Here is a 15,346-nt window from a genome sequence, read left to right as displayed (position 1 = left end):
ACATAAGAGAAGCGTTAGCGAGCATGCAGAGAGCCACATCTGATTGGATGGCTAGCACTTAGAATTAAATGCAAAAAAAAATTATTGGTACAGATTGGAGATCTTCAGGGCTTTGACTCATCTCAAGTTACAGAATGAAGAGTAAAGCTGGCAATCACCTCACTTACAAAAACAGTCTAGCATCTCCATGTGAAGGGACAGATAAAATCCAGCCATTTCATTTCTGCTCAGCCTGAGCTTCCCTGAAGCCATCTGGGTTTCACCAAACTCTACAATACTTGGACAGGATACAGGAGGTGACCACAGTGAAAAGGTGGGTTTAGCCTTCATAGGTAATGTAGTGTAAAGAAGACTCATTTCTATTTTAGCTGTAAAATCGTGAATTTCTCTTAAAGGAGTCTCACAAGCACAAAATTATCATTACTAGAACATTTCTAATAACCCATTACAATATAGTGATGAGAACTGATTGGAACTCATGAACCAGGCTGATGACATACATTTACTGTTGTGAAGGTAGCACCAATCTGCTTGAAGACTGTTTAGCTCTGTGCTTAACATCTATACCAAAAAATACCTGCTTAGATTGCCAGGAGAGGTGTTTTTTCCTAGTTTCATCAGAAGGGCTTTTTTACTGACTCTGAATTTGCTGCTTTTTTTTTTTCCTCCCCTTTCCTTTTGTCTTTAGGAGAATACTTCCTGGTAATGTGTTTTATAGCAGCAGGGATTTTAATAGGCTAAGCTGGTTACGTTTGCACACTTAATGAAAAGGAACATCATTTCTTCTGGCATGTTAAAAACCAAGCAAGACACTGCACAGCTTGTAGGCATATTTAGTTTGTACTTTTCAATACTTGTAGCCTTTAGCTTTAAAGTATCTTTTTTTTTTTTTTGATTACTCTAAGGAAGATTAATACTGCACAACAGGCTATTAAATAAGTTAATATCTGTCAAGCCTTAGAATGAATTTCCATTTTTATAAGTGGCATTGTTATTGTATATCACATTTGACTGCAAATGCTTTCTGGCTTATCTCCAATTTGAAAGCTGACATTGTAGTCGATATTAACTGGCTCCTATTAACTAGCAGTCAGCAAAGAAGAGAATTATGTCTGTGCTTTAGGAAGGGACATATAAGTCACGGGACTTAAGCATGTAATTTACTTTAAACACGCACTTTGTTTGTCATTCTGAGTAAAGATGTTTGCTTGAATCAGGATCCAAGTAGGGCATCCAGTTAAATCTCTCTCTACTCTGAGAAAAGAATCCCTCAGCAAGTTCATTATCTATTTTAAAGCCTGTGTGATGAAGATTATAAAGTCTTTTACAGAGAAAGTCTTGCTTTATTATGTTCTATTCATAAGCAGAGAAACACGCACAAAATGAGAATATCTGGAGGTTTACGGACAAAAATACTTGTTTAGACTTGTTCATCTGGTTTTACTGGAGGTTGAAAGTGAGAATGAGCCTTAGCAGTAGAGATACCCCAAAATTCAATTTAGTGCAAAGTGCTTGACAAACTTCGCATGAAGGGAAAACAAAACAGTAATTTTTCAAGTTGAAACTGTCAACAGATTGTTTCATCAGACTACACATTAAAAAGAAAGTAAGCAGGTGGAATTTCTGTTGCTTTTGCAGGAATTAAGGACATTTTAAGGCCAAACCCAAGGTCAGAGTCCATCCCTTTGTGTTGAATTACACACTCTTGTCATTGGTTAATCCATTAGAAAGGGTAGGGTTGATGGGCTTTTGCTAGGAATTCTTACCTATTCTTGCAATTTAAAATAGAATAAAAAGCGATCAACATTGCTAATTACATTTATATTACATATTTAAAAGTTTGATTGAAAGAGGAAAATAGTTTTATACAGTGGCATGGAAATCAGAAAACTCTTCAAGTTTGAAAGTCTTTTACAGCTTTTATTCTGTTTACAAACTCAAAAACACAAACTTGCAGGTTGATAACTCCATGGAAAACCTTGGGGTTATTAGGATAAAGTGTTTCTGCTCAAAAGTGATTTTGCGGGGAGAATTTAAACATAGCTTTACCTGTCTGTGTACAGTGTAATATTAAAATATTTTATTTCCTTTAGAAAATCTTGTGCATGGATGTAACACAATGAAGACTGAACTTGATAGATCTAAACATCTTTTCCTTCTAGGACATACATTTTGTTTTGTCTTCCCCCTTCCTTCTGATATCCAACTAAGTGTACTTAACTTAAAGTCAGCAAGAACAAAACACTATCTTGAATATATGTAATCAAAGATGAGCCTTATTAAGCAACAAGCAAAGAACTGCTGCAAGAATAAACATTCTAAAACATAATATCTGTGCTTAGGAGCTCTGATCAGTTTTATTAAATACTGAATAGTTCCTTCTTCAGTACTGAAGACAACAGAATTAGTCCAGGTTTACAATGTCACCAACAGCAAACTATTCTCATTGTAGTTTTGCAAAAACGCTCTGTCAAAAAGATTATCCTGGTGAGTGTTACCTTGAATGGGGTCACCCAGTGTTGAAAAATCTCCTGAACCTGGATCGATTTTAAAACTAGAGAGAGCATAGACAAACTGTCGGGAAAACAGTGCTACAAAGCAATCTTCCCTTTAAAAGTCTGCCACTTTTGGACTCGATCTTGCCAGAAAGCTGCTAATCCATTTTTAGTGTGTGTGTGTGTTTTTAATGTTTTTTTTCTTAAAGATAAATATATTTTAAAAAATATCATCGCTCATCTTTGGTCCTTCTAACAGAATTTTCCTGTTTGGAAACATTCTAAACCTTTTTTAAAATGTATTTTCTGTTCTACTTGTACCTTTAAATAAGCGGCATAAGCCAAACCCGAAATATTTCAGATTTTCTGCTTTGTTTCCTCTTGTACATTGTCTGTGATAAGGATCCTTAGAACTGCTGATGAATTACCAGAAAGCGCCAGGAGAACGTCAAGCAGGGGCTTTGATTACTTCCCAGTCCCACTCAAATCAAATATACTGCAGACAGGCACTGCTTAGTTCTCCTGCAAGCACTCGTCCTGCTGTATGGTGTTCTAGATAAGAACAGAAATGCTCAGATTGCCTTGTTTTCATTAAGTACTGAAAGAAACATAGAATATCTTATTCTTCATATTGTAGCTATTCTGTTTTCTTATGTGTATGTGTTCTTTTAAGGTATATTTTAATCATAGTAGAAAATTTTCAGGCTTTCCTTCCATTATTTGCAACTGTTGTTCTAAGACTTCTTAGAAAGAGGCTTCATTTTTAAATAAAAATAAATAAATAAAGAGAGGAGGAGGATAACATTTTACTGTTCATACAAAAATATTTCATTTTAGCAGTTCCAGCTATTTAGGAAAAGTAATTTTGAGACTCTTCCTTTTTTTTTCAGAATTTTCTCCCAATAGTGAGGTTTTCTGATTTGTTTTTACTAAATGACCCTTCTTGATGTGTATATTAATTATAGATCAGGGCTGCTCAGTCTGCTTGTCTGGACAGGCTGCAAAAGAACCAAAGCAAAACAGTCTGAAGACAGTAGGTTGAGCATTCCAGCAATTTAGGAAAGTCCAACAGATAATAAGAGGGAGTCAATACGAAAGATAACAACCTGCATGCTTGTTGTTTGGAGACAGAAGTATGGAAAAATAAAAACAAATAGACATTTAGTGTATATAATTAAATTTCTCAAAATGAATAGTGACAAAAGCTTAGAGAGACAACTATTGCCAAAGCTAGTTCATTTATTTAACCAAAGCACATCCTGAAATCTTTCTTTGTAAGCAGTAGTACTCCTACTAAGTGCTGCGAGCACAGGTCTAATTTATACAAGATACTGATTTCATGTTATTTGAAACTCAAATTCTGGTAACAAACTATACTAATTCCTTGCATATGACACTTCTAGTGACATCTTAAATCTTAATCTTGTGTGGGATTTCCGAGCTGCTGAAAGGTGTTCAGGACATGCGTGCCTTTAGGTATCAGAAATCTCTACTCTCCCGTTTCCCTCCATACTTCACGTCAAATATGAGGTTTTGCTTTGGGACCTCTTTTGAAACATCAATGGAGTAACTTTGCAGAATAAACCTAAATACTTATGCTTTTTCTGAAACACGTGTATGCCTTCAGAATCTAAATTATATTTCAAAAGTTTGGAAAAATACGCTTCTGACGTGTAATCACTAGAAATCCAAAACACTAGAATTAGCAGTTTCTCTTTAAATATGAAAAGTATAGAGGACAAGGTCTCAAGCAGAAAGGAACTACTAACAATTAGCATAAAGCAGTGCAAATGGCTCTTGCCCAAAATTTCAGGAACACCTGAAGACAACTAGATTCTGGCTGTAGATGTGTCATACAGGATGAAATATATTCCCCTGAGAAGTTTGTTAATTTATTTAGCAGTAGTAACATTTTTCCAGACTATTTCCAGTACAACTTCTCAAAGGCAGTGATTAGGCAGAATGCCTTTTTTTGGACTTTTTGATGGTCTAGGGTGACACTATGTGGCTAATCCAAGCACTGAAATATCAATTGCAACTTATGTCTTGGAATAACTCAGACTGAAACTGATCTAACCTCTTAATTCTAATGCCAAGCAGGCATGGTTAGAGCATATCAGGTTTTATGAATATGTCATATGAAGTGGTGAGCATGTTTGAACTTCTTTGTTAACTGTGACCTTCACAGAGAATCATTTAACATAAATACATGCAACAGTGAAAGATATGATCACACTGAAAATATGTATACCCTGCCTTAAAAGGGATAGAAGAGTTAGCCTGTGGTCTAACCCTTCTAGAAAGAGAAAAAATATTTATAGAATTTCTTTGATACTGTCCTCTTTATCTGTCATTAGCTGTGTTTTCCTAAGGCTATTAGGAAACAAATAGCAGGCAATATTCCTAGTCCAACATCTTGATCTCTTTCCTGTTAGCTTGAAGTTAATTTTGTTTTCTTTGTCCTTGCCCTCTTCCCCATCCTCCCCACCACTTCCCCCCTCCCTGGAATTCACATGGACGTGTACACTCTCCGTCTAATTCTGCAAATAATACCAGACCTGTGTATTTGCATGGATACTTGTCAAACTTCTTTATCCCTACGGTTCATGGCTGGCCTCACACATATTTGGATGGCAGTCTGTTTCAGCTCATGTATCTCAAATGAAATGTAGCTCATAATTACACATATTTCAACAAGGCTTCACTAGTTCTACCCCTTAACAATTCAAAGTCATCAGCTCGTGACCTTATCCCATGTCCAAGTAAAACTCCCTTTGTGTGAGTCAATGTTGAACGCAGAGTGGCAGCCATAAGCTTCTAATACTCTAAATAGATCAGTCCCTGTTTAAATCCTTTCAGCATGCACCAGCATGTCATCTGGGAAAAAACAGTCTGAGTGAGTGTGACATATTGTGCAGCACCCTCCAAGTGAGTGTCTCAACCTGACAGATAACCATTACTTTAAATTGCCTCAGGCCTTATCTTGCTAGGAAAGCAGCTCTCTTCTCTTGTCCTTCAGACGCAACTCCATTTTCAGGTATCTACTTTTAAAATGTAGGGTAGAAAACAGTTTGAGCCTGCTCCATTGTTCAGGTATCATCTATTGCAGTAATGAGTAACAACTTTCATAATTCATTCAAGCAGTTTTGTGCAATCTCTACATAATTAGATCCTGCTCTTCCTTCCCGCCCTCCCTTCTCTTGACTTTTAAACTATGAGTGAGGCAATTTTTTTTATGTGTTTATACTTCTTTGGTGCAATTTCTCCAAAGTCTTGCCCAGCCCTCTTCCCAATTTGCTGTAGTGTTTCCCTCAGAACCAACACAAGTCTGTTTTGGATTCAGAGACTGTCCTAAACCTGCTGTACTTGTCCCATATTTAAACCCACAGCAGGAACAAATCTAGTAATACTTCTGAGAACAGACCTTCCTCGTTGTCCCTTCATAGCTTTTTTGTATACCAACATTTACCACATCCACCGATGCAGTTTGTGACCGTGGTTTCCTGTCTCATTATTTTCAGCTTGTCAGAGACACTCGGCAACCATAAGTCTATCCCTCCTTCAGAGCCATGACAGTTTTGCTGGTTAAGGATCACCTGAGATGTTGACTCTCCAACCAGATCTCAGTCACTTCCTTAGCTATCACTGCTGCTATTAGAATTTCTATCCCTGGATAATATTTCTACACCAGAACAGTTCCTTTCCAAACAATTTGTTTATCCAAAGGGAATTTCTACAGTTAGTTTTCTAGACACCTTTCCTTGCATTTATTACATACTTACATAGTGAAAACCAACCTATTTTGCTTGTCTATAACTCTCACTTGGATTTTAACACTGACCCCCAAATATTAGATCTTAAAAGTTGTAAGTCATAATCATCTTACAACCCAGTTTCCTTGTCACAATGGTTTCAGCAAACTTCCACAGAGCAACTTGATGGCTTTTTTCAAGGTGTGAAATCAGAAGTGTAGCTGTTAAATGAAGCTTTGATGATCTGCATAACTAGTGGGTAGATTTGAAGGTCTGTGTTTAAAAATATGGTAAGAAAATACAATGAAAATATGATCAGAATAGAGCTAGTCTGTTTAAATTATTAGAAATTAATTTAGACCTGCTGGAGGGTATGCTATTCCCCTACTTTGAAAGGGACCATAAGAGTTCCTACTCCAGGCTTATAGCTACATTTATATGATATGTAGAAACATTGCGTCCTTGTACCTGGAGCACAAAGTTCTGGCTATAGGAACCCAATTGACAGTCTCAAGTCCTGTACACTCTGCGAGTCAATAAAGAATTCTCCACCTTGACAAAGATCCTTTGCCTCAACAACTTGCACCTTCCCAAACTTCTTAGACCATCCTCCTTGTCATGCCTCTGAATGTTCTTCTGTCATTTGTCCTATGCATTCACCGAGGGACTAACAGAATTCCCCCCTCTGGAGTAGTGCTTGTGATGTGTATTACGCTTATCTATGCTACCAGCAGATCGAGTGCTCCTGCAAAAGATTGTGAATCACACACAGGAATTGCTGGATATGAAAAAGACCAGTCTTTCAGCTCAATGTAAAAATAAGAATGGTTTGATGAACTTGTTTGTTCATCCTTCTCATCCTCACAATGGATGATTTAATGATTTTTTTGTGTAGAAAAGTTTTAAGTGTTATTCCTAAAGATTTAAAAATTTATTACTCAGGCATTAGACTATTATCAACCTTTTCTGCAGCCGTATTTAAGCCAAATGGAAAAGAAGAATCCCAAAAAAGAAAAAAGTTCAAAGAAATCTATATCACCTTCTGCATTGTTATTGAGCATGGTTTGTTTGGGTTTTTTTAAAACAAACCAACCCCCCCCCAACCTCCTGAAGAGGTGCGTAATCTAATGGTCTAATATTTGGTTGTTTTATTTTTTTAGTTCAGCTGCCAAAACCAAAATACCACCCACAGCAGTTTAAAAAGAGACCAAAACCAAACAACAACAACAACAAACAGGTAAAAGGAAAAGAAAAAAAAGAAAAAATTATCAGAAAGCAAAAGCAAGTCTTAGAAACACTTCTTCCTTTTGATCAGAATACCATAACATATAAGGCACTGCTTCAAAGCTCAGCAGTTTTCTGGGAATTATTGAAGCTTGAAGAGAGAGTGTTTCAACTGATAATCTGCTATTTTTGTGGCGGTGTTGGACGGCACAAAATGACGTTAATGAGATTCAGTTCTAATGTCGTATGTCTTTTATAGCTGTATTTTAATCTTTGCTGAGGGCATCCAGAATGGGTGAATGAACACAATTTCTATTCTATAGAAATAAAAATTCATTTTGAAGATGAAGCTTAGATAATTTTAAATTACTCACTCTCCATACAAAAGTGCTGATGTGGTGGACGGAACTGTTACGTGCAGATTATTCATTAAACCCGCAGAGGAACAGACAGAAATATTTGCACTTTGGTAACACTATGCAGTAGTGTGGTGCGATGTGGGCTGTGGGACCTGTGGAGAATTTGAGCCCTACCGATTTTATGCTCTTGCCCTCTATTGTTATTCATAACACATTCTTCAAATCTGCCTTGTGTCAGCTGTATTTTCAACTCAATTTGAAAGAGAGTATTTCTTGTAGCATGGACCATTACCATCGTGGAGAATGCCCTCTCCCCCACATTGGTGCCAGATCAGAGGATTGCATCTGCATCATGAAAACTGAGTATGGGGAATCATTACAGTTATTATCACATGCATTACCATAGTCCCTAGATCCTGGAGCATTCAGGCTGTGTTATATTGTACAATACTTAAAACAAAAGCAGCTTACAATTTTTAAAATTACATCACTCAGACATTGTTCTTCCAATGCAGCATAATGTTTTTCTCCTGTGAGTCTCAAATATGAAGCACAGCCTTTCTATAACATCAGAAACAAATGCAATCCAAATCTTGAGAGAACAAGTTTCTAAAAGATCCTGTTATAATTCATATTGTGTCTAGTGTCTCTTCTGTCATCCTTCTGTGGCAACTGTTTCTCTGTACAGATGTGTTATGAAGGCTAATGGATATTGTACAAATCTGACAGGTTTACAAGCCTTGTGCAACACTGTACCACATACAGTGTCAGTGTTTTCAGTCACAAACCTCCGAGGGGTTGTCAGAGATTGCAGGGACAAGAACAGATCACCGGAGTTTTTGGAAATGTAACTCTGCTGTTTGTTTTTTCAGCTTTCCATATCGAAAAGCACATTTGTGTAGTCTGACAGGAAATTAGCTATTTTTTATTCAAAAACCTGTTCCTGGCCTTTCCCTATGTCTGAAGCCAAAACATATTAATCTTGTGGCAACAACTCACTGCATTGCTATAGTGTTACCTCCGCCTTTAATGCCACAAGAAGCACATAAAAATGAGTTGCATGGTTTCTTAATTTCAGTATTATAATCTGAATAACAGGTTGAAAAACCTAACACAGAAGTTACTCCAAGAAATAGAATATGACTGGATACATTGAAATTGAAAATTATCACTGCAAAGGGAAATGGAGATCCACTATGTAAGAGTAGGTTCTGAAAGAAAAAACCTTAAAAACCTCCCTTAAAGCTAAAACAATACATTAATGTCCTTTCTCTGCATGAACAGATTTTAAAATATTTAACATCAATACTAAACACAGTAGTGCTTGTATTGTCATTTACTGAGATAGGCAGATTAGGATTAAGTACAAGAATGAGCAGGAAGAGAGTCTGATGGAGTTTAGTTCTTCTACGAATGTTAGGATGTATCAGAAGGATCTTTAAAATCTGATTGATTTACAGCATAGGTTATTCCTGTCTTAGTTCTGCCTCCCTATTTAGACAGCAATACATCACAACATTAATTTATTCCTTGCTTATAATCAATGATTGTTTTTAATCACAGAACATGGCTTCTCACACTGAGATACTCTGTGCTTCCACATCACCAAAGACATCCTAAAAAGCAAACAACTACAAAATTAAAAGTACGAGTCTATAGTTCTCCTGCACCCTTAATTGGCTTTCTGTCTATCAAGCAACATATAAAAAACAGATAGCCACTGATAGTACTAATGAGAACACTTATGCTTGAGTGAACTCACAGCAGAGAAGAGATGGCTACTGAAATAAGTAAAAGTTATCTGTGGTCTATCAGTTGAAATGTGAAATAAAGAGTAATAGTAACTGTGAGATTTTGAAAGCTACAGAACAATGTATTAAAATGTGGAACATTGTAATTTTTCATTATTTAGAGCTATTACTTCAATTATAGGTCTCCAAGTGCGATTTCAAAACATAACAGATGAGAACAGAAGTGAGAAGCAATGACAACAAATGAAATCATATTCCAAAGAAGTGAAATAATTTTTGTGAATCTGGACTAATAGGTTGTAAATGCCCCTCATTGCCATCAAAGGTAATCATGATTTTGGGATGAGCGAATAAAAGCAGTATTTCCTCAGTGGAGCTTGGCTGCACTCTTCCAACCCATAAAAGCCCAAATCTTACCAGGAAGTTTCTGAAACTCTCTAACAAGCAGCAGCAGAATAAGAGACAAACAAAAAGAGCAGGAATATGATAGACTATAAATCAAAGCGGGGGTAGGGTGGGGGGAGCATCTATTGATGCAGCGGACAGCACTTACTAACTTCACCAGGAACACTACATTAGTCTCTTCCAAACGTGCCTAGTAACACACTGCAGGTCAAAATAATCTTGAAGGACATAATATTTGAACAGAAGTGAATTACTCCACTGAGCCTTTCCAAGAAGCAGAATGGTGTACACTCTCATTTACCACACTCTCAACTCATTAACTTACCTTGTCAGCAAACCAGTGCATAGCAGTTCAAGCTGCAGTTTGTTCCGTAGCACTGTGACACAGCAGAATTTTCCTCCCCTGCTTCCCCCATGAAGTATTCTCTGTTAATGTGCTTGTTTGCTATTACATCAATGCTTCATCTGGAGTAGCTCACACACCTGCAACTACTACTACATCTATTTAAGCTGAGCTTCAATTTTTGGTGGTTTTCATGCTCATTACATCTGCAAATTAGATAAATCTATGATAGTAGTAGAAATAATATAGCTCAGGGGTTTTATTTTAATAATGGCTTAGATACATATGACTGTTAACAATATCATACTTTATGGATACCTAGTAGTTCTGCTGAATAGGAATTCAGAAGTTTTCCTTTTTGCACCTGCTGTTTTTGTTGGTTTGCAAATGCCAACAGTCCCTCTCATCACAAGATTTCAAACACTTGTACCTTTTGGCTTAGCCTGTAATTGAGCTTCAGCCACTTGAGTCTTGAAAAAGTTTCTAATAGGTGTTAGCTACATTTTCTTAAAAAAAAAAAACACCCTTTATTTTCTGTGTTGAAATTATCTTGATCAGTGTTTGAGATTTAGTGTCTTTGAAATAACACGGGACTTTTTGAGAAGACTTGTTTAAACCACAGGAAAAATTTGCTTTTCAATTTTGCAAGCTTAATAACCATATTAAAAGTGTACGTACTGTAAGGGAGGACAAGTGCAGTAGTTTCATTCTTAGTTCAGTATGACTGCGGGCAAGTAAGTCTTTGAAATTATAAACTCTATGAAGATGTTATTAAAAAAGACTTCTCAGAAATAAAAAAGGGAGAGAGACCTATCTTTTAAAGAAAATTAATTTTCAAATAAAGCATACAGAGTTTTGATTTTTTTGAAGCAAACTTGCATATTATTTTAGGAATTTTGTAACTATTTACTGAAACTAGCTTAATAGACATTTTCTCAGACTTTTCGTGTGACATTTTTCAAAGCTTATTTTCATAGGGCCATAGTAATGAGAGCAAATGGAGAGAGCTATACTGACTTTTCTGCCATTCTGACACCATTTAGTTGCAGCCTCAGGAACAAACACAGTTATCTTGTTAAGGCTGCCACGATGGTAAAAGCAGGGTTTCTTCTCTTCTCTGTTAGAATGCCTGCAAAGTCTTAACATCAGAAGTAGGTGTTTTCTGAGCCCAGGGTAATTTAATGACTAGTTGCTGTTTTCTAAAACCAGGCTCAATTTTTTTCTACTTTGATAACATTTTCTGAATTATGTTTTGTGGAACTAATTTATAAGGAGAGGTCATTCAGTATGAGGTTTAACTACCTGTCCGAGTTCCCCACCAAATCTAAGCTTGCTGGGGAACCTGGAGAAAGTTTCTTTTTTAATTTTTTTGTGAAGACATGGTTTGTACAATGTAGCATGTGCATTACGTGAACTACTGAACAAAGGAATCTCACATTGTAACTACAGTTTCATCCCATTTCAGGATTCAAGAATACAAATGAACACTTAAGTATGGCAAGACTGCTGGGGTTCTCCATTGATAAAGAATGTAAATCTTAAGCAAACATTTTATTGACTATAACTAGGCAGCAAAGTATTCCTCTGATGCGAGGTAATTCAAAGTTGTATCAGCTATAATTTTTAGCATCTGGTGTTTGGAGAGATGGCAGACTTCCACTGTGCTGTACCAGCTCACTATTAGAATAAGGATGCTCTGCCAGTGGCACATTATAGATCAGCCTGCAAATTTTCAAGAACAAAATGTCCTGGCAGCATGAGATGGGCAGGAACACTGAGGAGACAAAATGCTTTGTCATTATTAGGTAGTGCTTCTATCCTTAAACACGAAAATGAAAAGAAAGGCAATTGAATCATCCCTATAGCATATGCAACCAACGCGGTTTTTGTCTGTGTTCTCTCATACAGTGAAAATACAATTTATATCCAGGAGTCGTGGGATATAGGAGGCTAGTGACATTAATACAAGGAAATTGGTAAAATGCATATTTCTTTAAGACCATTTCTATCACCTCAAGCTTATAGGTAATAGCACAGAAAATGTAATAGAAAAATACTAAAAATATCAAATCCCTCACAAGCAGAGAAAATAGGATAATAAAACCAACTAGAAGTGATTTTAATACATGATGGTAGATTAAACTCTGCCAAAAAGGTACATATGTAATCAGAAATGGCTTCCCTAGATACAGCCAATGTTGTACATCCTACAGCTCTGTAAAGAGGTCAGTCTCCCCAGCCTTGTTCGTACTTGCAGCAAGAACGTCAGCTGATGTGAAGCGTGTGGTATTTTGTCAGATGCAAGCATCTGTCTGGCAGAAAATCATCTTGCTTTACAGCAGCCACTGAGCAGATGCTAGTGACTCTGCATTTTTGCTTCTGAAACCATAATTCTCTATGATAGGCTCTCTATTCAGAGCTCTAGAGGCATCTGTTCAATTTCCTTTGTTTTAGGCTTGGTAGAAGAGTCATTTTAACCTGAAATAACTGTGGCTTGATTCTCTGATCAGTTGTTGCTGCTGCTTCTCTCCCGCAGCACTAGCCCCCATCAAATCATAGGGTGAGACCATGGAACTGGCTAGAAAGCAACTGAAATTATCCAGCAACAATTAAAAAAGAGCAGATAAGCAGTCTGTTCCAACCATGTAGCTACATAAACACTAGTGCTAGCACATAAGAGAGTGCATAATGCTTTTTGGTGGAATAGCAAGTTTATCATAGGTAGCTATGTGATAGTGTTGGGCATTTGGCATGTTCATTTGTGACAGAAAGCATTCTATTGATTCAGTTACTTCCCAAACATAAAGCACTATTTATGTACACAATGACAGGTAGCCACGTTCTATAACTCCCGCAATTCTCGTCTTTCATAAAAGAATTCCAAACATGGGTCAAATTAGCAACTACAGTTAATTATACCTATGCAAAGCAAGCATAAGAAAGCTTTCCTAGTTGACATGCTTCAATGACAAAGTATTGGTAAGTTATTAATGTGATTTGTCATCAATGTTTATCTTATTTTCTTTAATCTTTCAAAAAATCATTTAAAATGCTTCTTGCGAAACTTCAAGCTGAAATAATCTGAAATAACCCACTGATGAAAGCACTAGGAGGCTTTACAAATACACACAGGGTCATCTAAAACAGATGATATAAACATTCAAGTTTTTTCAAGAAAGCTAACTTGTTTTTCTACTTTTCATAATCATAGACTATCTTGTAAGAACTAAAGTCATTGCATTGGCTATGCACCAACACTGCTTATACCAGCTCAACTCCTAATGATTCTTAAATGCACACACACAAGGGATAGAGGGAGGTGCTTTATAATTTGCTTGAAAAGTGAACAAATCCATCACAGACAGAATAAGTGGAGAAGTACATTCCCTTCCTTGGAATTTAACACTACAGTTGGTACCAGGCAAACATGGTCTCCCAGATACAGAAATAATCAAAGTTTATTTGAACATATGGGAGAAAATGTTGTTGTAAATATTCCCTTTGATTTGTGTTTTTAACAGTCTGACTTGTGTAGTAAGTGTTTAATAACTTCTCTTCAGTTTCCATTGGGTTAGATCATAATATGCCTGTTAATACCTGTTTGTAAAAAGAAAAACAAAATCAGACACTTCTCTTATTCAGTATCTCTTATATCCTTGTGTTGGTGAACAAAACTGAGCATTACCCAAACAGATTTCATGTACAGATAGAATTAGAAATACGGATTTGTAGTTTATAATCCAGGGCAATTTACATGTGGACCCTAGTCCTGATCTGGGCCATGAATAAATTTTATTATGATCTTTCTATTATTAGGTTTTATTATGCCAATGTCTCACGCTGTTGCAGGAATACAAACATAAATAGGAAATGCCTATTGCTTACCTTTTCGTGGTTCCTCAAAAGCAACTCTAATAATACTGTAATACCAACAGGAAGTTTGAAGTGTTGAACCCTGCTCCCCTCACAGCCTGTTTGAGTAGTGTGCTACTATATTGAAGTAAACCATTACCACAAATAGTGTCATTTATTTTCGTATCATAGAATAATAGAAAAAATTAAGTTGGAAAGGGATGCTGGAGACCATTTACTTCTGGTCAACCTTCTGGTCAGGCAGGCATCAGGTCTGGGTAACGGCTGAGCAAGAGTTTTGGAAATCAGTGTTTTCCAACTAGAGGTCTAGACCTCAGTTTGGGAACCTCAGCCTAATCATTAATTTGGACTTTAGTTGGAGAAAGCTGGTAGACAGAGAATACTATTTGCATATCTCTTGTATTATTACTCAATGCCTAGATCAAACCAATAATAAGCAATTAGGATTTTATTTCATTTCAGTATCTAGTGAACTATATATGCACCTGCATTTTCTTTCTCCTTCTCCCTCTTTTTCTCCTTCTGGCTCTCCTTCATCCACTATTCATGAACCATTTCCCCCATTCCATATGAGTACAGCATCTCATGACAAATACATACAGTGGCATTTAGTGTAGCATCAGCATACATGATCAGCATCTGATTTTTCTATATAGGCATGCATGACTACCCTCATTGTCTTCTTAGCAGTATATTTAGTATGAAAAAAAAAAAGAATAGCAAGAATAAAACCTGGCATTCTTATTTTGAATCAGGGTATCAGTTCACTGTGATGGACTAGTAACTTCAAATACTATTTGCCTTTCTGAATGTTCAATTTGTAATGGGGAATTTCATCCCTGTTATTCTCCTGAATTTACAGTTACAGCTCACATCCATGCAGTGCTAAGCAAGTATTTCACAAACAGTCTTGAAAAGGTGCAACTCATAAAATAGATCTCTGAAGCTGACAGAAGCTTAACATACACAGAGTACTTAAAACACACCGAACAATCCCAGTCCTCTTTCTTACAAACACCTCAACACACGCATACTTTTTGCAGAGATGAAGAGTCCTGCCAAAAACACTTGGACTAAGGCTGCAAATGAAGTTATGTGTGTAGGAAGGAGGTAAATGAGTGACAAGAGAATTAAAAGAAAAATA

The sequence above is a fragment of the Nyctibius grandis genome, chromosome 29 (assembly GCF_013368605.1).
Source record: "Nyctibius grandis isolate bNycGra1 chromosome 29, bNycGra1.pri, whole genome shotgun sequence".
Lineage (NCBI taxonomy): Eukaryota > Metazoa > Chordata > Aves > Nyctibiiformes > Nyctibiidae > Nyctibius > Nyctibius grandis.
The sequence above is the reverse complement of the archived record's forward strand: the minus strand, read 5'-3'. Positions refer to the sequence as shown.